Source organism: Panicum virgatum, chromosome 9N (assembly GCF_016808335.1).
Source record: "Panicum virgatum strain AP13 chromosome 9N, P.virgatum_v5, whole genome shotgun sequence".
NCBI classification, from domain to species: domain Eukaryota; kingdom Viridiplantae; phylum Streptophyta; class Magnoliopsida; order Poales; family Poaceae; genus Panicum; species Panicum virgatum.
Window position 1 is genome coordinate 40,473,960 of NC_053153.1, and position 25,669 is coordinate 40,499,628.

Below are 25,669 nucleotides of genomic sequence, written 5' to 3' on the forward strand. Positions count from 1 at the left end.
TGTTGCATATAAGGTTTCCATTTAGTGACAGCCATTATGAGGGCTAATCATTCTTTTTCATAAGTTGAAAGTGCCTATGCCTTGACACCTAAAGCTTGGCTAAGATAGGCTACTGGATGGTTGTTTTGCATCAAGACAGCCCCAATGCCCTTGGCTGAGGCATCAGTTTCAGTGGTGAGGCCTTTAGTGAAATTAGGGAGTCCCAAAACTGGTGGTGAGACAAGTGCCCTTTTTAAATTGTCAAAACAATGCTGATGCGGAGGAGTCCATAGGAAGGTGGTGTTCTTCTTGAGAAATTCAGTCAGGGGCCTACTGATTACTCCATAATTTTTTATGAATTTCCTATAATAGCCATAGAGGTCGAGGAATCTCCTCAGCTGTTTCAGGTTAGTTGGAGGCGGCCATTTAGTGGCAGCTTGGACTTTTGTAGTGTCAGTGGAAACACCAGCTGCAGTAATGATGTGACCAAGATATTCCAGGGATTGTTGAGCAAAGGAATAATTGGATAATTTTTTGCAGAAATTGGTGCTTCTATAAGATGTGGAACACCTGATCCAGATGAGCTATATGGTCTTCTAAGGTTTTGCTGTACAGTAGAATGTCATCGACAAATACCAGAACAAATTGTCTCAGCAGTGATGCAAAAATTGTGTTCATGATCTGCTGGAATGTTGCTAGTGCATTTGTTAAGCCAAATGGCATGACATTGAATTCCCAGTGGCCATGATGGGTCTTGAAAGCTATTTTATGCTCATCCTGAGGGCACATTCTCACTTGGTGGTAGCCTGATCTCATATCAAGTTTAGTGAACCACGGAGCACCCTTCAATTCATCTAGTAATTCATCTACTATTGGAAGAGGGTATTTGTTTTTTACTGTTATGGAATTGAGCTGTCTATAGTCAATGCAGAACCTCCAAGTAACATCCTTCTTTTTGACTAGGAGCACTGGTGAGGAAAATGGGCTGATGCTGGGTTTGATGATGCCATTGGCTAGCATTTCCTTCACTTGCCTCTCTATTTCATCCTTTTGAGTGGGGGAATACCGATATGGTTTCACATTTATAGGTTGTACCCTGGAAACAGTGTAATCTGATGGTCTTGGAATAAATTGGTATTGGTGTCAATGAGTTGCTAGATAGCTTCAGGTATAGTGTCTGGTGTTGGGCTAGTAGTTGTAACTGGAGATAACTGCACAAGTTGGGCCACACCCCCTTTTCTCATGAGTCCTTTTAATTTCCTCAATTTCAGTTTAGTGCATTTGGAAGCACAATCCTTGATTCCAGTGAGGGTGATCCTTATGCCTTTGTGAGTGAACCTCATCGTCTTTCTCTTCCAGTGGACCCACATGGGGCTCAAGAGCTCCAACCAGTCCATACCCAACACAAGATCATAGAATGGGAGATCCAACACTCTTGTAGTTGTGGTAAATGTGTGCCACTGTGTCCACCAAGTGATGTTGGTCACTATTTTGGTAGAGGAGACAATTGTGCCATTGGCAACAGTGACTTGCACTTGAGATGTGTCCTATAGTTGGAATTGGAGTTCTTCGACTGTTTTAGCACTGAGGAATGTGCTGGAGCTTCCAGAATCCACCAATATGAGTATCACTTGATGATTGATCAGACCCTGTAATCTGATTGTGTTCTTGCCTTGAACTCCTTCTGTGGCACAGAGGGACAGAGTGAGTAGCTCTTCATCACTAGAACTGCCATCTTGATCAGGCTCATCATCCCGGCTTCCTCAATGTTCATGGCATCCAGCACCACTTCCAGAAAATGAAGAGGAATTTGGTTAGGGCACTTGTGGTTTCTGCTCCATTTACCCCCGCATTTCATACACAGCCCTTGTGCTCTCCTTTGGGCTCTTAGAGCTTGCAGCTTGTCATCCCATTTGAGCTTGTTCCCAGCTGGTGGTGGTGAAGTTACAACGGTTTCTGTTGGAGTGGCTCCTAGAATACCTGCTAAACCAGCAGTGAAAGGTCTTGGGCTGAATTTGACCATGTCAGATGTATGCCGTGGTTGATATCTTCTGGACTTCGATTCCAACAAGTCCTCCTGCATGAGACCAATGATAGCGCAGCATCAACAGTTCTTGGTTTGTGCAGTGTCATAGCATTACTAATGTTTTACTTAAGGCCATCTAGGAACTTCTAAATAAAGAAGACATCATCTATACTGGAGTTGTGGACTAACACACGATGTTTAGCAATGTCAAAACGTTCAGCATACTCTCTCATGTGGTGGAGTGGTGGTCTGTTTTATAGCAAGCAACTCTCTCATGTAATTTTGATACATGTCTCTGTCAAACTTGTGGTCTACAACTACACATATGTCTGAAGCCAGAGAGCAGCCACACCTTTGAAATTGATTGTGGCAAAGGGTGCCCATAAGTGTGCAAGAACATTGTACATGGAAAAATATTTTCCACACTTTTCTTTCCAAACTTTAGTGTGTTTGCTGACGGTCGTTAAGTACCATTTCTGACCGTCAACTAGAATTAATAATAAAGGAAAAACTATACACCTTACTCACATTTATATTATACTAACCTAGTTCCATAGTTATTTTTAGTTTGTAAGATTTCATAAGAGCAAGAGTGAAATAAGAAGAAAACACGACGAAGACACCACGCAACTCCACAGAAGATCACAACCGGTGTCACACCCTTACAAAGAGGGCCCACATGTCAGAGCAAACGGGGGCTCTAAGGAAGATGCACTAGTGGATAAGGACAAGGATCCACGTGTCAGCCATCATGCAAAGGATAGGATCAAACAGCTGACAGGTGGGGCCAGTCGACCCCTAGGGTCGGCCACACCTAGCTGTGATCCCGTCCAGGTGCACTTCGGGAAGGAGTACCTGCCAAGGCACCTGATTGCTTTCCATATGTGCATATGGCAGGAATCGACCTCCAAGATTATAAATAGGGCCTCTCCACCCCCCTCACAACACACACACACACACCATTTCACACCCACTCTCCCTCAAGGCTCTCTCTCTCTCTCTATTGCTCTTAGTGTAGGATAGTGGAGCTAGGCTAGTTTCTCTTTAGCGAATCAAGTCGTCCTTGGAGTCGTTGAGCGATCATCGACTCTCGGACTTTGTATTCTTTCTGTCAGTACTCTATTCATAATATAGAGTTTGTTCATGGTTGCTATGCTATCTTGATAGTTCATCAATCCATGCTTATGTTCATCATGAGTTGTGTGACAAGTTATTGTCGGTCAAAACACACCGGCGAGTAGCGACAGGCAACACGAAGAGCCGGGAGGTCGCTGGGGCGCTGGCAGGCACTGCATCCTCGTCAACGGCCCGCAATTCCAGCACACGCTGCAGCTTCTGAAGACGCAGGGCGTGCCACCTGACCTATACCCGATCAGGAAGGTGCGAACGTGCTTGCAACGATTTACCTGCATACACAAACACGTGGAAACATAAGTCTGAGCCATGGTCGGCTCCCCGGGACGACTCTTGCATCGGCTTTAAAGAGCCGATCGAGTCCCGGTGTCAGATTGGATCTGCATCTATCCGGATATTGATGAATAAAGCAAATAATTATGGAAAACTTGCTTCAATTAAATCTAGCTGATCTGATCCACGACGGTAAAAGCCTCACTGCTAGATCGGAACATCCTACACATAACTAGGCCTAGCGAACATAACAGATAACTAAACCATAACCGAAGACAGAGGCCTAAGAACTAGCAAGAGCCGATTCCCAGAATAATCCCTATCAAGGCTAAGATAAAGCATCTATTACATCACCGGAACATCCAATCCGTTTGCAGGGCCTAACTTAGCAGATATAAACTAATCCTTACAAAATAAGAACAAACCGTAATAGATTGGATCTACTAGATAGAAGAGAAGCAAGGTGTTGCCTCCATGCAACTAATTCTATGCAACAAGAATTAGCATAAGATTGACACGTGACTGCACAGAGACAACATGATATTCATAGATGGCAAGCAACAAAAGCATAATGAATCTACTAAAGGCCATGCCACGAACATCAAGATAACTAGTACTACTCGCCATAAAAAATGCTTCAGTATGAGTAATACCAAGGTAAAAGCAAGAACAACACTGCCCTGATCACGAGAAGCGATCAGGGCAGCATGTCACTTACTTGGATGAAACCCTAAGATTAGGGGTGGCGATGCGCCGAGAGTTGTTGTTTGCGAGACGTGATGATGTTTTTTTCATGAATAACATGGGTACATATTTATAGTCCGGAGACTTGGGAAACAATCTAATCCTATCTTGTCCCGATCGGACTCTATCTCTAATCTTGAACTAAACCTAAAGATACATGGCCCATGTAGCCCAAATGCTCACACAGGAGCCGATTCGTAAGCCTTCTTTAATCTCTTCATTAGGCCCAACTCACTCGCGGCCCATTAATTAACCCTGTTAATTTATGGCGATAACACATGCCCCCCTGGTTTTGGCAATGATAATTCCAAAACCACTCCGTCGCTTCATCTTCCCGTTAATGCTCATTAAAACACACGGCAACCACCAAGGAAGACGCAACGTCTCTGCAACTGGCTCCTCGTAGAACGTGAAAACTGCCGATCCGTCTCCCATCTTTCATTATTTAATCTCACCCCGAATCGGCTCTTCTTCACGACAAACACATCTTCCTCCAAAGCCAAGTAGCACAGAAAAACCCCACCTCCAGTAACCATGGCGATTTCTTCCTCCTCCGGCTCCAACTCCTTCGAAGATTCTTCCTCCTCCTCTTCTCCTTCTTCTTCTTCCCTCTCCGCTTCTTCCATCGACTCCATCCCGGAGAGCCGAGAGCCGACTCCTGAGTGGAACCCGACAGCAGCGTACGAGGCACTGGCTCCTCTGCATTGGGATGCAGAGGAGTTCGACTTCGGGGTCATCTCTGAGGAGGACGAGCCCGAGACCGAGGGGGAAGACCTCCTGTTCCTGTTCTAGGAGGAACTGGAGAGCATCAGCGATGACGCTTTCTCTTGGGATGGAGTCGACTCCTCCTCGGAAGAGGAGATCGACTCCTCCTCCGGCGATGACCCGATGGGAGGGAAACCTTCCGATTCCTCGGGTCCTCCGAGGAGAATAGTGAGGAAGAGAGCAGCGGTGGCGGCGGTCGGAGCAGTGACTTCGGGTCCGAGGGCGGCAGCAGTGCCTTCGACGACGATGACAGCTACGACGACAAGGACGATGACAGCGATGACGACGATGATGACGGCAACGATGGCGGAGATGCGCCGGCCCGGAGCTCCAAACGCCGTAGGTACTAGGTACCTACGAGCAGTAGAAGTAGTACCGTAGGAGTAGGATTGTAAAGCCGAAGGATTAATTCCTTTGTAAAAATCGGCTTTTTCCTTGTAAAAACCTTTCCTTTTAATGAAGTTAATTTCCTTCAATTGTTGTGTGTTTGATTTATTTTCCAAAAAGCCGATGGCAACGCATCAGGCTTCTATAAATATCTAAGAGCCGACGAAATTCAAACTAAGAGCAACCCGCACAAGAGTAGAGTATCACTTCCACCTTGAACCGAACTCGAAACAAACTCTCAAATCCGAGCGTAATTCGAAAACCCAGCTCTACAAATTCGAGCAAGAACTTCTCCAAGCATCCAGAATTCGATTCAGAACCCATAGCAATCAAACCCTAAACCAACAGATCTGAACCATGGCGGACTCTGTAGCTCAAACAACAAATCCTATAGTTGATGATGCGGCAATCTGCGGCCTGAAGGTAATATTCAGCCTAATTCTTTTGGTTTTCCTCAACTTACTAAGCCTCTGAAACATTAAACTCTGAAACCTGACACCATATGCATACTTCTGAATTTCTGAACTTCAGGTGTCAGACATTCTTCTGCCGCATCCTTCCAATCCAAAATCTTTCTGTCTCGGCCCACGAACCTATGAAAACCCCATAGATTTGATCTCTTGTGAAGCAAATAGGATTCCTTTCATGAATCAAAACATCGATTTGAACCTCTGGGCCGACTGCTTAAGAGCCTGGCCTAACCCCCCTGAGAGCTGGATTACATGGTACAGCAGAGTAGCAAAAGCTTATATGCAGTTGTGGCAGGAATTGAACATAGCCGATGCACTTAGCCTATCATTATCACCTCTTGACAAAGATGAAAATCTTCTGAAAACCATCGGCTATTTTTGGTCTGATGCCCTGAACTGTTTTCTCTTTGGCCACAGCCCCATGACCCCTACTCTGCTAGATGTCTGTAACACCCGGTTTATAAAAGAACATAAACCGAGCAATCATATACGTGCCAGGATCAAGTCACACGTATATACAATAGAATGAACAGTATATCACAGCACATATCACGTAAAAAGACATAATAAAGCGAATACGAATGTTATTTATTACATTAATGACAAAGATGTCTGATATAGCGGAAGCGAAGTACAAGTACGATAAAAGAACTCTCCGAAACTGAGCAGGGCGCCACAGGGACGTCGACTGGGAGACGAACACCTAGAAGTCCTCGTAGTCCTGGTAGCGCTGGACGAACTCCCTCGTGTCGGTAGGAACTGAGCAGCAGTAGCGTAGCCAAGAGGAAAAAGTAGAGAAGAGGCAAGAGTGAGTACACAACTTGTACTCAACAAGTATAACACAAACTATGAGGCTCTAAGGTTGGCTGACTCAACTGCATTAGCTTTTACGTCTTGGCAAAATTTTATTAAAACTATTTACTATGAGTTGATGAATTACCATTAACCCAGTTACATAGTAATTAATCAAGATTAAACATGTCACTACTGAGAACCAAACCGAAACCAAGCCACCAAGGTAACCCCGAGAGGCACCTCCCTCGTCGGAAGGAGACAACCCCACTAATCAAAAGGAGGATCTGGGCCGCTCATAACCGTGAGCACGGCTAGTATACCAGTTTTACACTCTGCAGAGGTTGCGCATCTTTACCCACAAGTCGTGAGCTATGCCAGAGGTTCATCACACTTCCTTAGGTGAGATGACTAGCGACTCACTACGAGGCCGTTACAAAGAATCTCGTTGGTAAGGCGTAACCGCGAGAGTTAGGTCAGCGATGATGGGGCCCACCTCCGGGTGTAAGCATCTAGGCCCTCAAGGTATGTTTCGGTGATTAATGACAACCATTATTGTGACTAATGAGTTTGTGCAGCTTAATAGATCATTATCGCTCATTTGGTCATATGTCAAAAGAGGCCCCTCAATTTCATTATTCAAAAAGGCGATCTCGGTATTCAACTCAATTATATGGCAAGACTAAGGATCTTTCTAGTCCTAAGTGTCATAAGGTTGAGAAGGACACTTAGGTTAGTATAGGTTTTATAGTTTTGTAGTGATCGCACTATTAAGAGGGGTTAAGGCTAAGTAACTTGAGCATGGACATGGTCATTTGAAAATGGATGCACACTATGGTCACTCAGGTTTCTAGAAGTTCAAATAAGTGGTTCTCAAACTATATCTCAAGAATATTTGGATTTCATTCAAGACTCAAATCAGAAAAGACAAAATCAGAAAAAGTCTATACACCGGTTTAACCGACGCTCTCAATTTTATATACGTCGGTTAAACCAAGTCAGCAGAGTCTGGACAAATTCAATACACCGGTTAAACCGACGTGTTTGAATTTAACGTCGGTTCATTAGTCCAAAGTTGGTTTTTCCAGGGTATTTCAAGTTCTATACACCGGTTAAACCGACGATGTTTGAATCAGGACGTCGGTGCAATTGACCAGTGAGATGGTTTTCCAAAGGAATTCAGAAGTTGTACTCACCGGTTAAATCGACGATAGGTTTGAGTTAACGTCGGTGCAGTTGTCCAGAGACTTGATTTTTCAGTTGATCAGTGGACAACTACACTCACCAGTTAAACCGATGATACGTCGGTTAATCTGCCCAAGTTGTAACGGCTAGTTTTCAGAAGGGGCAGTTTACATTCATCGGTTAAACTGACGATGACTATTGGAGGTACGTCGGATTAACCGGCGCTACGCAGTTTTCTGGCAGCTTTTCTCCAACGGCTCTATTCGTGTGAGCTGCCTATATATAACCCTCCAATGGGTCATTTTGCTACTCTTGACACCAGGCAACATCCATACACTCATAATATAGTCAAGAGCCACCTTGAGCTTCATCATTCACATACTTGTGCATTCAATCAATCAAGAAGCAAGATTAAGGACTTGAGTAGAGAGAAGCTAGTGTGCATCCGTTCTTGGTGATCGGTTCTTGCTCAAGTGAAGGCCTTAGCTTGTTACTCTTGGTGATTGGCATCACCTAGGCGATCTTGGTGATCGAGGTGTTTCTCGCGGAGCTTGCCAAAGATTGTGGGAGCCCGGAGAAGAAGATTGTACGTGGCTTGAGCTCCACCACGCCGGGATGGTGAACGGAGACTCTTAGTGAGCGCCCAAGTCTCGGTGACATGGGAGGTGACAAGACTCTTAGTGAGTGTCACAACGTGGATTAGGGGTGTGTGCCAACACATCGACACCACGGGAAAAATCCGGTTGTCTCTTGCACTCTCTTTCATTTCAAACACTTACTTTCATGCATTCTTTCATGTGCTTGACCTTAGAGATCATAGCTTAGCTCTTTCTTGCTTAGTTTCATATCTTTGATAGCTTGTGTAGTTTGCTTTGTTTAGCCGGTTGGTGAATTGAGCCTTACTAGCATTGCATAGGTTAAGATTGTTTTATCTATCTTAGAAATTTGAAAAAGGCCCAATTCACCCCCCCTCTTGGCCCATCGATCCTTACAATTGGTATCAGAGCCTCGTTGCTCATTTGGATCATTAGGCTTCACCGCCTAGAGCTATGGCCAAGATGGGAGGGTCGCCGCCTCACTTCGAGGGCAAGAACTTTGCCTATTGGAAAGTTCGTATGGCCACATACCTTGATGCGATTGCCCCCGAAGTGTGGATGGCAACTAAGACCGGATTCACCGGAACTCCCACCCCGGAGCAATTAAAATGGAACACTAAGGCTAGAAATGCAATTTTCGAAGCCATTAGTGAGGAAGTCTTTGCTAGAGTAAATGGCATGGACTTAGCTAGTGAGATATGGAAAGAGCTAATTGAAATTCATGAAGGCTCCACAAAAGTCCGTGAACAAAAATATCACTTGTTTAGAGCAAAATATGATTCCTTTAAAATGCTTGCTCATGAAAATTGCAATGATATGTATTCTCGCTTGAATGTCATTGTCAAGGACATTAACGCTCTTGAAGTTTCTAAAATTGACAGTGGCTCTATCAACCGCAAGATTCTCATGCTCCTTCCGAAGCCCAAGTATAACATTATCAATGCTATGCTTCAAAAAGAGAATCTTGATGCAATGGAAGTGGGAGAGCTTGTGGGCGAAATTCGCGCTCATGAAATGGGTATCCTTGGTATGTCCGAAGAGCCAACAACAAGCAAGTCAATTGCTCTCAAAACCAAGGCCAACAAATCCCGCAAGCTCAAGATGGTCAAGCAAGAATCTAGCTCAAGCAATGAAGAAGAAGATCATCAGGAGAGCTCATCCGATAATGAAGAAGATGGGGAACTTGCTCTCATGATGAGAAAGTTCACACGCTTGAGCGACAAGATAAACAAGAAGGGTTACAACTTTGACCCCAAAAGAAGGATATTCCGGTATAGGGAAGATGTCAAGTACAAAACATGCTATAATTGTGGGGAAAAAGGACACATCTCTCCCGATTGCCCCAAGCCGGACAAGAGAAAGAAGGACAACAAAGGCAAACATCGCCATGATTCAAGCGATGATGAAGAGGATGAGAAGAAAAACAAGAACAAGAAGCTTGGGAAGAAGAAGAGCCATGACAAAAAGACCAAGCTCTTCCCAAAGAAGAAAGGGCACACCAAGAGAAGCTTCTTGGTGGAAAAACAAGAGTGGGTGACCGATGTCTCATCAAGCGAAGATTCAAGTGATGAAGAAGACATAGTCACCATCGCCCTCACAAATGAAGAACCACCACTACCTCCGCCTCCAATGTGCCTCATGGCCAAAGGTAACTCTAAGGTATGTGAGAGTGAAGATGATAGTGATGATGAGCTTGATCCTAATGAGTTTGCTAACCTCATTAATGAGTATAGATCCGTTATCAAGAGGGAAAAGGGCAAAGTCAAGGTTCTTGAGAGCACTCATGCCAAGTTAGAGCTTGCTCACTCCGATTTGCTTGGCAAGTACAATGACTTGCTCAAAAAGCACAATGAGTCACTTGTACTTGCTAAGCAAGTTGAAGAGAGCCACAAAAAGCTTAAACAAGAGCATAGGGAGTTGGCTCACAAGTATCAAGAACTTGAATTTGCCTATGAAGCAATTGACCCAAGTCTTGAGAACTTTGCTCATGAAACTATTGAGAAGGTCAATGCTTCTACTTCATGTGATGACCTACTCATTAATGCAAATGCCACTAATGCTTTGCCCGAGCTTGCACCTTCTAGGGAAAAGGAATTGATGGATCAAGTGGCAAGCCTCAAGAGTAGTGTGGAGAAGCTCTCAAGAGGAGAATACATCCACAAGGAGATTCTCTTCAACAATGCCCGTGACTATGGCAAGAGAGGTCTTGGTTCATTTCCGGACCCAAACATAGCTACTACTCCTTCTCCGGAGATCAAGATTAGCTTCATCAAGGAAGTTGGTTCATATTGCCAACATTGCCAAGTCACCGGGCACCACACTAGGGAGTGCACTTTACCATCACGTCCTCTTCCTAATTTACCCAAGAATTACTCATCAATGTTTCAAAATAACCATTTTCTCTTGAGTAAAGTGAAGGGCAAGGTGAAGGCCAAATTCATTGGCAAACTCACTAAGGAGTCAAAGAAGAAGCTCCCCAAGCAACTTTGGGTCCCAAAAGCTCTTGTCACACATGTGCAAGGCCCAAAGCTTGTTTGGGTTCCTAAAACTCAAAAGTGATTCTCATGTGTGTAGGTGAACTACAAAGCCGGTGGAAAACATTGGGTACTTGATAGCGGTTGCTCTCAACACATGGCCGGCAATGATAGCATGTTCACCACTCTTGAAGACCCCGGAGATCATGAACATGTCACCTACGGTGATAATTCAAGGGGAAAAGTTTTAGGTTTGGGTAGAATAGCAATCTCTAAAGATTTATCTATTTCTAATGTTTTGTTTGTAGAAGCACTTAGTTTTAATCTTATTTCAATTGCTCAATTGTGTGATCTTGGACTAACGTGTGCCTTTGACAAGAATGGTGTTGTAGTAACTCATGAAAAAGACAAGTCATTGGTATTCACGGGGTTTAGGCATGGCAACATTTACTTGGTGGATTTCTCGTCAAAGCAAACAAGCACCATGACATGCCTCTTCACCAAGTCTTCTCTTGGATGGCTTTTGCATAGAAGAATTGCTCATATTGGCATGAGCAACCTCAAGAAAGCCCACAAGAGAGGGATGATCACCGGCTTGAAGGATGTCACATTTGACAAGAACAAATTATGCAAAGCATGTCAAGCCGGGAAGCAAGTAGCAACACATCATCCCATCAAGACGATGTTGTCTACCTCCAAGCCGCTCGAGCTTCTACACATGGATCTCTTTGGTCCAACTACATACAAGAGCCTTGGTGGTAACCTCTATTGCCTAGTAATTGTTGATGATTTTTCACGTTACACTTGGGTTATGTTTCTAGGCGATAAGGGTGAAACTCCGGAAATCTTCAAGACATTTGCAAGAAGAGCTCAAAGGGAGTACAACTCCCCAATTGTGAAGATCCGGAGTGACAACGGCACCGAGTTCAAGAATATGAAGATTGAAGAATGGTGCGATGAAGAGGGCATCAAGCATGAGTTCTCCGCCACCTACACGCCTCAACAAAATGGAGTGGTGGAAAGAAAGAACAATACACTCATCACCCTAGCAAGAGCAATGTTGGATGATTATGGCACGTCCGAGAAGTTTTCGGCGGAAGCAATCAACATGGCGTGTCATGCATCCAACCGAGTGTATCCTCACCGACTCCTCAAGAAAACTCCATATGAGCTCATCACCGGGAGGAAACCAAATATATCATACTTTCGAGTCTTTGGTTGCAAATGCTTCATCTATAAGAAGAAAAGGCTCGGTAAGTTTGAGAGTAGATGTGATAAAGGTTTCTTTCTTGGTTATGCATCAAACTCCAAAGCATATAGAGTATTCAATCAAACCTCCGGGTTAGTTGAAGAAACATGTGATGTGGAGTTTGATGAATCTAATGGCTCCCAAGAGGAGGTTGTTGGCTATGAAAATGTAGGTGATGAAGAGATTGATGAAGCTTTGAAGAATATGTCCATTGGGGATATCAAGCCGGAAGAGGAGCATGAAGGCAATGATCAAGGGGGAGGACCTTCCTCATCTACACCAAGCACCTCCACGGCACCCCAAGCGGATAAATATCAAGAAAAAGATGATCCACTACCTCAAGAAGATGTGCCAATGCCAACACCCCAAGTCCAAGAACAAGAAGAGCAAAATGTTCCACCACAAGCACAAGTCACCCATGATCCACCCCATCAAGCATCCACGCAAGTACCGCTAGTGAAGCATGGTCGCATCTCCAAGGATCACCCAATTGGACAAATCATTGGTAGTCCTTCCAAAGGAGTAAGAACTCGCTCTAAGCATGCTTCATTTTGCGAATATCACTCGTTTATTTCTTGTATTGAACCCACTAGCATAGAGGAAGCGCTTGAGGACTCGGATTGGGTGATGGTCATGCAAGAAGAATTGAACAACTTCACCCGCAATGAAGTTTGGGTCCTCGAAGCTCCTCCGAAAGACAAGAACATCATCGGCACCAAGTGGGTCTTTCGAAACAAGCAAGATGAACATGGGGTGGTGGTACGCAACAAGGCAAGACTTGTGGCAAAAGGGTTTTCTCAAGTCGAAGGTTTGGATTTTGGTGAAACTTTTGCTCCGGTCGCAAGACTTGAAGCTATCCGTATCCTTCTTGCTTACTCTTCACATCATAACATTAAGTTATATCAAATGGATGTGAAAAGTGCATTCTTAAATGGCGTTATTAACGAACTTGTTTATGTTGAGCAACCTCCCAGGTTTGAAGATCCGAGAAATCCTAACCATGTTTATAGGTTGCACAAGGCACTTTATGGGCTCAAACAAGCTCCAAGGGCTTGGTATGAGAGGCTTCGTGACTTCCTAATCATGCAAGGCTTCAAGATCGGGAGGGTGGACACCACGTTGTTCACAAAAGACGTCAACGGGGATCTCTTTATTTGTCAAATTTATGTTGACGATATTATCTTTGGCTCAACTAATGATTTACTAAGCCATGAGTTTGCTACCATGATGTCTAGGGAATTCGAGATGTCCATGATTGGCGAATTGACTTTCTTCCTTGGTTTTCAAGTCAAACAAATGAGGGAAGGGACATTCATCCATCAAGAAAAATATACTAAAGATATCTTGAAGAAGTTCAAGATGGATGAGTGCAAGCCAATCAAGACACCCATGGCAACCAATGGGCATCTCGACTTGGATGTGGACGGTAAATCGGTTGATCAATCCCTCTATCGTTCTATGATAGGGTCTTTGCTTTACCTTACCGCATCTAGGCCCGATATAATGTTTAGTGTGTGCTTGTGTGCCCGCTTTCAAGCTAACCCAAAGGAATCACACCTTTCGGCTATGAATAGGATCCTTCGGTATCTCAAGCACACTCCTAGCATAGGCTTGTGGTACCCCAAAGGCGCTAGCTTAGATCTCTTGGGATACTCGGATTTGGATTTTGCCGGAAGCTGTGTGGATCGCAAGAGTACCTCCGGGGGTTGCCACTTGCTTGGGCGTTCTCTAGTTTCTTGGTCGAGTAAGAAGCAAAATTCCGTGGCTTTGTCCACCGCGGAAGCGGAATATATAGCGGCCGGTGCATGTTGTGCCCAAATTCTATATATGAAGCAAACCCTTTTGGACTTTGGTGTGAAACTAGATAGGATCCCACTCCTTTGTGACAATGAAAGTGCCGTAAAAATTGCCAAGAATCCGGTTCAACACTCTCGCACAAAGCATGTTGATATTCGCCATCACTTCTTGCGTGATCACGAAGCCAAAGGAGACATATCTCTTCAAGGTGTGAGATCCGAGGAGCAATTGGCGGATATTTTCACAAAACCTTTAGACGAGAGTACCTTTGTTAGGCTAAGGAATGAGCTTAATGTGTTAGATGCGGCAAACGTCATGTAAGTTGCCATGTCATATAGAAAAATGCATACATATAGGACACTTGTCTAACCATGGTAAGATAGTGATGAGCAAGGGTTTAGCTAGAGGTGGTGGTCCACTTGTTTTCCTCTAGGCTTGTAGAAAGGCTCATCATGAAGAAGCTTCCCGTGGGTTCAAACTTGACAAGTAGATCTTAATTTCTTGTTATGCATTTCTTGTCATATAGATGTGCACTTCATGTTTATTTCACTTTCGCATGTGGTTGTAGTTTGCATTATCATTGCATGCGTAAGGGTCACAAAGGAGATCACTTGATGAAAATGAGACTTGTTTCATATACAAGATCTTAATTCATGAAAAGTGAAAAGAGCAAAGTGTTAGGTGCGTTATTGCCTAGTGAGCAATGTCATGATGAGTTTGAAGCTTTCTATCTTCAATATTCCTATGACATGGCTCATACATTTTATTTGGCGCTTTGTCTCTCTTGCGGCTTTTCCTTGTTTGAAAAGAAAATTATTTAAGCTAGTATGCTATCCTATTTATTTTGAGGGGTAAAGTCGCCTATGCAAGTCCATTAACTTGAGTTTATTTGAATCTTATAAGTTTATTGGACTAAGCATAGAAGAGTGAGCTGAGTGAGGGGCTTTTCGGCTTCACCGGTTAAACCGACGCTCAATGGATTTATAACCATCGGTTTAACCGGCGTTACTAAAGTTGGGTCTCAGCTCAGGCAGTTTCAGGCGTTTAACCGGCGTATTCAAAAGTCAGAGCATTGGATCAACCGGTGATCATTAATGCAGACCAGACCTAGCAATCAACCGGCGTTTTGATCAATCAACCGACGAGTTCACTTTTGGCATCATCGGTTCAACCGGCGTTCAAAAACAGATCTAGCAGAGTCTCGGGTAAACTGCACCGACGCAATCAACCGGCGTTCAAACCCTATGCGTCGGATCAACCGGTGTTAAAGAAAATCGCGGGTCCCACCTGTCATATATGTCTCTTGCCCGCGCTGCCGGCCTCTGTTTTCTTTCACTCCTCACGCCGCCGCCGCTCCGCAGTTGCCTCCATGCCGCCACCACTCGCCGCTGCTCGCCTGTACACCGCGCCGCCGTTCCAAGCCGCCGCCGCGCGCCCTCGCGCTCGCCCAGCGCTGCCCGTGCGCACCTGCACCGCCCTGCGCTGCTCCTCACCCGCGCCCGCGCCGCCAACACGCCGCCCGCGCGCACCTCCGTGACCAGCGCCGCCCGCGCCGCCTGTGCGCCGCCACCACTACTACTCCTGCACCACGTTTCGCCCACGCAGCAGCATCCCACGCCGCAGCCGCAATGACAACACCTTCTCACCAAGTGCTCGCCAAGTGCTCGACGATTTGCCTGAGCTGCTTCTTTCGCGCCGCGTTCGTGTTCCGCACATCGTCAGTCAAGATGGGTCACGAAAAGAGGAAGGGGAAGGAGGTCGTGGTCGAGAAGCCCGCTCGCAAGCGGACTCGTGCAGAGAAGGGGGCCGAGAGGGCTGAGATGGTGGCCAAGGCCGCCGAGGAGCAGGCATCAGGCCGTGCTCTTCCGTTTCAGATCAGGGAGGACCCCAGAGGCAGAGGCAGAGGCAGAGGCAGAGGCAGGGGGATGGGCAGAGTCAGAGGTGCCAGGGCCACCAGAGCCGCGACAACAGCAGCAGCAGCGACAGATTCAGATGGTTCTGACTCAGAGGCAGCACAGTCAGAGGGGCAGAGTTCTCCACAGCAGTCGTCTGAGGGAGGTTCCCCGCCAGAGACAGAGCGTCGCACTGGACCGAGGACTCGGGGAGGACACCAGCCACAGGAGCCCCGCAGGTCCGCAGCAGCAGCAGCAGCAGCTCGCAGAGCCGAGGCCCTAGAGGCCGAGCGCGCAGTGTTCCATATGGACACTGTTGTGCGTCTGGAGCCAGGTGTGATGCTACAGAACTTGACCCGAGCCAATGCGGCCAAGGTCAAGAGGCTCAGGTGGAGTGTTGAGGAGGAGGTCTGGTTCCCAGTGACCCGAGATAGCAGAGTCGACAGGAGGTTCTGGACTCTGCTACAGGCCAGCTTCTACGAGACTTTCCAGCGAAGGGGCCACCGGATCTTCCAGCACAGGGTTCTTGACTGGGTCTCACTGAGGACAGCCGCAGGGGGAGCAGATGTGAGAGCACACTTCGCTCACTTCAGAGGACTGCCCAGGCTGCTAGAGATGGAGCAGAACCGTTATATCGAGGACTGGGTCAGAGTGTTCTACGCCACAGCTTGGATAGCACCCGAGCGCAGAGCCGTGCACTTCATGTTTGGAGGGCAGGACTTTGGATTGTCGAGGGCGACCATTGCTGGTATACTTGGAGTTGACCTGGTCGACGTCTCGCTGCACGAGAGGGTTTATGGGGACTCAGATCTACCCCACAGGGCGATGGTTGGCGGGATTGCTCCTTCTCACGAGGCGATCTCTCAGTGCTTCCGCCAGCCGTTCCCAGCCTCTTACGCCAGAGTGCCGAGCTTGCTGACTCCAGAGGCATACGCTGTTCACATGGCACTCCGGAGGACTCTGTTACCGAGGAGTGGCTACCCAGAGGGGTTCACAGGTTTGCAGCAGCTCTTGCTCCTACACATCCTCACTCACGAGCCATTTGATATAGTTGATTTTATTCTGGCTGAGATCGAGGATGTGATCACTGATGGGATGGGTGTGGTGCGACAGTTTCCTTATGGGCACTGGATCAGTTACATATGCTCTATGATAGTGCCAGCAGAGTCACCCATCAGCGCCCCTTACCATCACGACGAGGCTCCCAGGTTCCCTGTCTACCGACCCACAGCTCCACAGGACAGGAGGAGGGGCAGACACGCAGATAGAGCTGCGATGGCTCGACTGTCACCAGAGGTACAGGCACGAGTGGCAGAGGAGGATGAGGCACTCCTGGCAGCCGAGGCACAGCTTCCCGGGGGAGATGATGAGATTCACTGGTCTGAGCTTGAGTCAGACTCCTCCGAGGACGTAGAGTACTTTCCTCCAGCTGCCCCAGCCAGTCACGACCACGAGGCAGGAGGGTCCGGAGAGCCAGCTCCTCCGACTTCAGCAGCTGCTACAGTCTCTGAGTCCCAGATGACTCAGCCGTCCGAGCTCACTGCACTACTACAGCAGCTCGTGACTCAGCAGAGGGATGACCGACTTGCTCAGGAGGAGGCCAGGAGAGCCCATGAGGCTCAGATTGCAGCTATTCAGAGAGAGGCAGCCCGAGAGCGTGCAGCGACAGAAGAGCGTTTTGTCGGCCTCATTGACAGAGTTTCACAGAGGACAGACGCTCAGTTCCAGCAGATGCAGCAGGGCATGATGGCGATGTTCGGGATGATCTCCCAGCTTTACTCTCACACCGGACTCGCCCCACAGTGAGCTCAGACCCAGACCAGCAGCTTCCGTCTGTCACCGAGGGTGAGGGTTCTCCATCCGACGACGACGACGACGACCCGGACCGCTTCCTCGCCGTACCACGACAGCACGACCCGTAGCTCGCCTTTTTGGTGTTTTGATGCCAAAGGGGGAGAGGTGTTAGGGGGAGCCCCAGAGTTAGGGGGAGGGTAGAGCTAGAGAGAGCTCATAGTTATCAGGACTTTGATTCTTTGTATCACATTTGGTGTTAGTTTATGGATATGTACATTTGTCGCTTGAGTATGCCGTGCTTTGAGACATATCTATGGATTTCGTTTGAGCCGTTGAGCTCTTTGGTCCTTCTTCTCGAGTTTGCTTGTGTTTATCTTGCTTTATCTTTCTCGCTCTCTCGTTATTTATGGTTGTGTTGTCATCAATCACCAAAAAGGGGGAGATTGTAAGCATCTAGGCCCTCAAGGTATGTTTCGGTGATTAATGACAACCATTATTGTGACTAATGAGTTTGTGCAGCTTAATAGATCATTATCGCTCATTTGGTCATATGTCAAAAGAGGCCCCTCAATTTCATTATTCAAAAAGGCGATCTCGGTATTCAACTCAATTATATGGCAAGACTAAGGATCTTTCTAGTCCTAAGTGTCATAAGGTTGAGAAGGACACTTAGGTTAGTATAGGTTTTATAGTTTTGTAGTGATCGCACTATTAAGAGGGGTTAAGGCTAAGTAACTTGAGCATGGACATGGTCATTTGAAAATGGATGCACACTATGGTCACTCAGGTTTCTAGAAGTTCAAATAAGTGGTTCTCAAACTATATCTCAAGAATATTTGGATTTCATTCAAGACTCAAATCAGAAAAGACAAAATCAGAAAAAGTCTATACACCGGTTTAACCGACGCTCCCAATTTTCTATACGTCGATTAAACCAAGTCAGCAGAGTCTGGACAAATTCAATACACCGGTTAAACCGACGTGTTTGAATTTAATGTCGGTGCATTAGTCCAAAGTTGGTTTTTCCAGGGTATTTCAAGTTCTATACACCGGTTAAACCGACGATGTTTGAATCAGGATGTCGGTGCAATTGACCAGTGAGATGGTTTTCCAAAGGAATTCAGAAGTTGTACTCACCGGTTAAACCGACGATATGTTTGAGTTAACGTCGGTGCAGTTGTCCAGAGACTTGATTTTTCAGTTGATCAGTGGACAACTACACTCACCGGTTAAACCGATGATACGTCGGTTAATCTGCCCAAGTTGTAACGGCTAGTTTTCAGAAGGGGCAGTTTACATTCATCGGTTAAATCGACGATGACTATTGGAGGTACGTCGGATTAACCGGCGCTACGCAGTTTTCTGGCAGCTTTTCTCCAACGGCTCTATTCGTGTGAGCTGCCTATATATACCCCTCCAATGGGTCATTTTGCTACTCATGACACCAGGCAACATCCATACACTCATAATATAGTCAAGAGCCACCTTGAGCTTCATCATTCACATACTTGTGCATTCAATCAATCAAGAAGCAAGATTAAGGACTTGAGTAGAGAGAAGCTAGTGTGCATCCGTTCTTGGTGATCGGTTCTTGCTCAAGTGAAGGCCTTAGCTTGTTACTCTTGGTGATTGGCATCACCTAGGCGATCATGGTGATCGAGGTGTTTCTCGCGGAGCTTGCCAAAGATTGTGGGAGCCCGGAGAAGAAGATTGTACGTGGCTTGAGCTCCACCACGCCGGGATGGTGAACGGAGACTCTTAGTGAGCGCCCTCGTCTCGGTGACATGGGAGGTGACAAGACTCTTAGTGAGTGTCACAACGTGGATTAGGGGTGTGTGCCAACACATCGACACCACGGGAAAAATCCGGTTGTCTCTTGCACTCTCTTTCATTTCAAGCTCTTACTTTCATGCATTCTTTCATGTGCTTGACCTTAGAGATCATAGCTTAGCTCTTTCTTGCTTAGTTTCATATCTTTGATAGCTTGTGTAGTTTGCTTTGTTTAGCCGGTTGGTGAATTGAGCCTTACTAGCATTGCATAGGTTAAGATTGTTTTATCTATCTTAGAAATTTGAAAAAGGCCCAATTCACCCCCCCTCTTGGCCCATCGATCCTTACACTGGGGGTACAAGCACAGGAGCGCAATCCAAGCACAGACCAAGCCGGAGGAGCAGGGACCATTGAAGCTTACTACTCTTGCCCCGCAGGTAAGTTACTCCAAACCAAAAAGACCTAATTAGTAAGCCAAGTCTATCCCATTCTAGCCTTGTGGTAGCACTGTTGTCCCAGGTTGTCGCTCTATGAACCGGTCCTTATGGAGAGTGGCCAACCAAGCACTAAGCACCGTGCTGGCCCCCTAAACCATGTTTCTACAAAAACCATCTTTTAACGAGACGTGAGCCACTCATCCACACAGAGGGCCACTCTCAGAATTAAGTTCAAGTAAACCATTAATCAATTTAATTAAAAAGGACCAGAATGTGTTATAGCGCAGCAACCTAGCACAACTAACCAAAATGCAACCCAAAGGTATATATAAAGGATATAAAGTGTCTAGGAAAGTCCTTATAGGCATACAGTATTAAAATGCAGTATGAAATTGTATTTAAAAGTGATAGGTTGTTCATGTTACACTTGCCTTCCTCGTACTGCTCCTGCTGCTGCTCAAAGTGCTCGGAAGACGGCTGGTCCGGGTACTGGTACTGGGGCTCCTCAGATGGATCAACGTCTACTCACGAACACATGGCCAAAACAATGCACGATAATAAGCATACAAGCAGATACTAACAAAAACTAAGAAACAGAACATCAATACATAAAAACAGCACACTAAACTAGTCTAAAACTATTCTACGCGTTACAACGATCGCGTGGACATAAAGAACGCTTAAAACGGAGCTAAAACGCATAAACTAGGCCTAAAACAAGGTCTAGGGGCTTATCTGCGAGAAAAACTAAGTTCCAGGGGGTTTTCTGCAAAAACCGAGGACTAAAACGTAATTAAACATTAACTCCAGGGTCTAACTCGCAAAATCAGCAGCAAAGGACGGCGGGTTCTATTTCTAGAAAGGACAGGGGGTTATGTGCTAAAAACAGGACCAAACCGTAAATACTTTTGACTAAGGCTGGACCGCGGGTTGAATCTCCTAAAGTGCAGGGGCTCTTTAACAAATGTTACCGGCCGAAGCGGTATGTTTAGACTTGAGCTGTTGGATCTAGATCTCAGGGCCAGGATTAGATCGGTTCTGGATCTAATCTGGATCGTCCACGCAAGATCGGACTATCAGGGGCGAGCTGGACCGTGGGCGGCAGCGCTGGTCGCCGGGGACAGGGCTTCCGTGGCGGAGGGGTCGCCGGAGTAAGCCAATCCGGCACTCACGGAGTCCGCTCGGGGTTCGGTTTGGCCGTGGAGCACCGTCGTGGCGTCCTTAATGCACTGGAGGCCACAGGGAGGCGGCTCGGGGCTGGGAACGGGCCCCTCGACGGCGAGGGCGGCTTGGCGGCCACGGAGCTCGCCGGAGCGCGGTGCCTGGGCGCCTAGAGCGCGCCAGGGTCTACGAGATCTAGCACAAATGGATCACGGGGCCCGAGCGGTACTCACTGTGCTCTAGTTTGGAAGGAGACACAGCGCAGAAGGGTCGACGGCGAGCTCGGCGGCGATGGCGTGGGTGGCGTTCGCGGAGGAGTCGACACAGCGATGCCTCGGGCTCCGGATCTCCTCGAATCAATGCGGGGTTGCACTGCGAACGAGAACCTGGGGTCAGGACGGGCCAGGGACCACCGGCGGCGAGAAATTGAGCGGGCGGAGCTTCTCACCGGCAACGAGGTCTTAGCGAAAATCCGGCGCGATGGTGGTGGAGATCGGGGCAGCAACCTTGGGGAAAACTCCTAGCAGCCCGGCGGAGCTCCTGCGGTGCTCGGCGAGGGTGGGGAGGTGGTGAAGCAGCGTGGCCGCGGTGGCGCGGTGCTCTGCGCTGCAGAGCAAGGTGAGCGGTGGCGGTTAGGGTGGGCGGTGATGGATGTCGGGGTACGGGGAAGGCCAGGGCCTACTTATAGGGCGGCGGCCAACCTAGGCGTGCGCGCCCGGTTTTGGAAGGCCGACGTGGTCTTCGCCGGAGATCGCGGGCGGGCGGTTGCGCGGGGGAAGACGAAGCTGGCGGGTGGGCCAGGGATGTCAGCGGGAGCGGGCGCTTGCGGAGGCTGCGGAGGCAGGTGCCGATGTGTGGGCCCGCGGTGCCAGCGGAGAGGAGGCGAGCGCGCGGGCGGACGTGGCGCTGGGCTAGCGCTGCGCTCTGGGCCGGACCGAGCGGAGCCGAGGCGGCCTGGGCCAGCGGAGGAGAGGGCGAGGGGGCCTGCATGGGATGGGCCGTTTGCTGGGGAGGGAAGAGGGCCGGTGGGAGAGGGAGAGCGGGCTGGGCTGAGGGAGGAGTGGGTTTGGGCTGTTGGGTTTTCTTTTCCATTCTATTCCTTTCTATTTCCTACTCCCTTTCTATTTCTAATTCAAACAAAGTTTGAATTCAAATACAAATTTGAATTCAAACTACACTCAAATAATTAAAACTATGCACAAGCATGAATGCAACAACAAAATTTTAAACTTAGTCAAATTTTAATTACTTTGTGAAGCAAAAATAAATTAAATGCAAGGCTAAACACATTAAACCTTAGAAATTTAAATAAAGCCAATTACATTTATTAATAAATGCTGAATTTTAAATTAGGGTGTTACAGACCCTACCCCATTAAAGAAATCTCGTCCCCGAGATTTAGCTGGGCTGGCTAGCAAAGAGATCTGGATATGTCTTCATCAGCTCATCTTCTCGCTCCCAAGTAGCCTCAGCTTCACTGTGGTGACTCCACTGAACTCTGCACATCTTGATGCGCTTGTTCCGAGTAATCCTCTCTGATGTCTCCAGAATCTTCACCGGATGCTCAGTATAAGTCAGATCTTCCTGCACATCTACTCCATCCAGTGGTGCCTGCTCCTCGGGTACTCGCAGACACCTCTTCAGCTGAGATATATGGAAGACATCATGAACTCCTGAGAGGCTGAGAGGTAACTCCAGGCGATAAGCAACTTCGCCTTTCCGCTCTAGCACCTTGAATGGACCAACATACCGAGGAGCTAACTTCCCTTTGACATTGAATCTACGGATTCCTCTCATCGGAGACACCTTCAGATACACATAATCACCGACACTGAAGGTCAGATCTCTCCATTTGCCATCTGCATAGCTCTTCTGTCTGCTCTGTGCAATCCTCAGATTTTCTCGCACAGCCTGAACCATCTGCTCTGCATCATCTATGATCTCAGGGCCAAAGAGCTGCTTCTCACCAATCTGATCCCAATAGAGAGGAGTCCTGCACTTTCTGCCATATAATGCCTCGAAGGGGGACTTCTTCAGACTGGCCTGATAGCTGTTGTTATATGAGAACACAGCATAAGATAGGCACTTGTCCCAACTAGTACCGTACTGAATGGCACAAGCTCTGAGCATATCCTCCAACACTTGGTTGGTTCTCTCTGTCTGCCCATCTGTCTGAGGGTGATAAGCCGCAGCTTCGTATCCAACGAATCATGGAGCTGCTCCCAGAACCGAGAAGTGAACTGAGAGCCTCTGTCAGATATAATCTTCTTGGGCACACCATGCAAGCAGACAATCCGAGAGATGTACAACTCTGCGAGTCTAGCACCGGAGTAAGTAGTGTTCACTGGAATGAAGTGAGCAACCTTCGTCAGTCGATCCACTACTACCCAAATGGAGTTGTACCCTTTCTGAGTACGAGGCAATCCAACAATGAAGTCCATAGTGATTTCCTCCCATTTCCACTCTGGAATCTTCAAAGGCTGTAACAGACCTGCTGGCCTCTGATGCTCAGCCTTGACACGCTGACAGGTGTCACAAATAGCCACGTACTCTGCCACTGAACGCTTCATCCCATACCACCAGAAACGTTCCTTCAGATCATAATACATCTTCATGCTGCCCGAATGAATAGAGTAAGCTGTATCATGGGCCTCACTCAGAATCAACTTCCGGAGATCATGCACATCAGGCACGCAGATCCGGTTCTTGTACCACAAAGTACCCTGATCATCCTCTCTGAAATGAGAAGCCTTGCCCTTCTTGAGCAATTCATGAATCTCCTGCAGCTTCTCATCATCTTTCTGATGCTGCCTGATCTCTGACTCTAGAGTCGGTACTGCCTCAAACGCTGCACTGGAAGTATGATGCAAGAAGCCCAGACTCAACTGCTCAAACTCCTCGCATAACTCTGGAGGCATCTGGAAAGCCACGGCCATGTTGACATAACTTCTCCTGCTCAAAGCATCTGCTACAACATTGGCCTTGCCCGGATGATAGTGAATCTCCAGGTCATAATCCTTGACCAACTCTAGCCATCTTCTCTGCCGCATGTTCAGCTCATTCTGCGTGAAAATGTACTTGAGGCTCTTGTGATCAGTGTAGATATCACACCGCTGCCCATATAAGTAGTGCCTCCAAATCTTCAGAGCATGGACAACTGCGGCTAACTCAAGATCATGAGTAGGATAGTTCAGCTCATGCCGGCGTAGCTGCCGTGAAGCATAAGCAATCACTCTGCCCTCCTGCATCAGAACACACCCAAGACCATCCTTCGAAGCATCACAATATACCGTGAACCTCTTCGTCTGGTCTGGCAGAGTCAGGACTGGCGCCGTAGTCAACCTTTTCTTCAGCTCATCAAAGGCCCTCTGACGCTCATCAGTCCACACGAAAGCCACAATTTTCTCTAGCAAAGAAGTCAAAGGCTTCGCGATTTTGGAGAAATTCTCAATGAACCTCCGATAATATCCAGCTAAGCCCAAGAAAGACCTGACTTCCTTTACTGTCTGCGGTGTCTCCCACTCTAGCACATCCTTCACCTTGCTCGGATCAACAGCAATGCCTCCCTGAGAGATAACATGACCGAGGAATGGAACCTCGTCAATCCAGAACTCGCACTTGCTGAACTTGGCATACAACTGATGCTCTCTCAATCTCTGCAACACGAGTCTCAGATGCTCCTCATGCTCTTCTTCTGTCTTGGAGAAGATCAGAATATCATCAATGAAGATCACCACGAAGACATCCAGATAGTCCATGAAAACCATGTTCATCAGATGCATGAAGAAAGCCGGGGCATTAGTCAAGCCGAAGGACATGACCGTATACTCATATAGCCCGTACTTGCAGGTGAATGCCGTCTTCGGAATATCCCCAGGACGGATCCTCAGCTGAAAATAACCCGAACGAAGATCAATCTTCGAGAATATACGAGCACCTCGAAGCAGATCGAAGAGATCCTCAATACGGGGCAGTGGATGCTTGTTCTTGATAGTAACTGCATTCAGCTCCCGATAATCCACACACATCCTCTTCGAGCCATCCTTCTTATCTACCAGCAATAATGGAAAAGCCCAAGGAGAGAAGCTGCGACGGATATAGCCCTTGGCTAGCAACTCATCAATAGTCTTCTTAACCTCTTCATGCTCTATAGGTGCCATACGGTAGGGCCGCTTTGCAATAGGAGTTGTGCCAGGCAAGAGATCAATACAAAACTCAATGGCGTGTTCAGGCGGCATACCTGGCAAATCATCCGGAAAGACATCCGGGAATTCAGACACCACGCGAATACCGTCCGTGGGTCTAGCCTCCATCTGATGAAGAAATCCAGAAGGCTCTACTGCACTGATAACAACCTCTTGGCCACTGGAAGCTGATAGCAAGACTGTCCTCTGAGCACAATCTATCCGGACTCCCCACTTGGCCAGAGTCTCCATTCCCAGAATGACATCAATGTCCTTGGTGTCTAGCACCATCAGATCAGTACAGAACTCCACTCCCCTCAAGGAAACACTGACTCTCGGGCAGTAAGTGTGAGACCTCAACTGTCCTCCCGGTGAAGATACTAACAGGCACCTCTTTAATGTGCTAGTATGAATACCATGATGCTCGACAAAAGACTGAGTAATGAAGGAATGCGTAACACCAGTATCAAAAAGCACTGTAGCAGGATATGAATTAACCATGAACGTACCAATAACCACGTTGGGAGCCTCGGCCGCTGACTCGGCCGTCACGTGGTTCA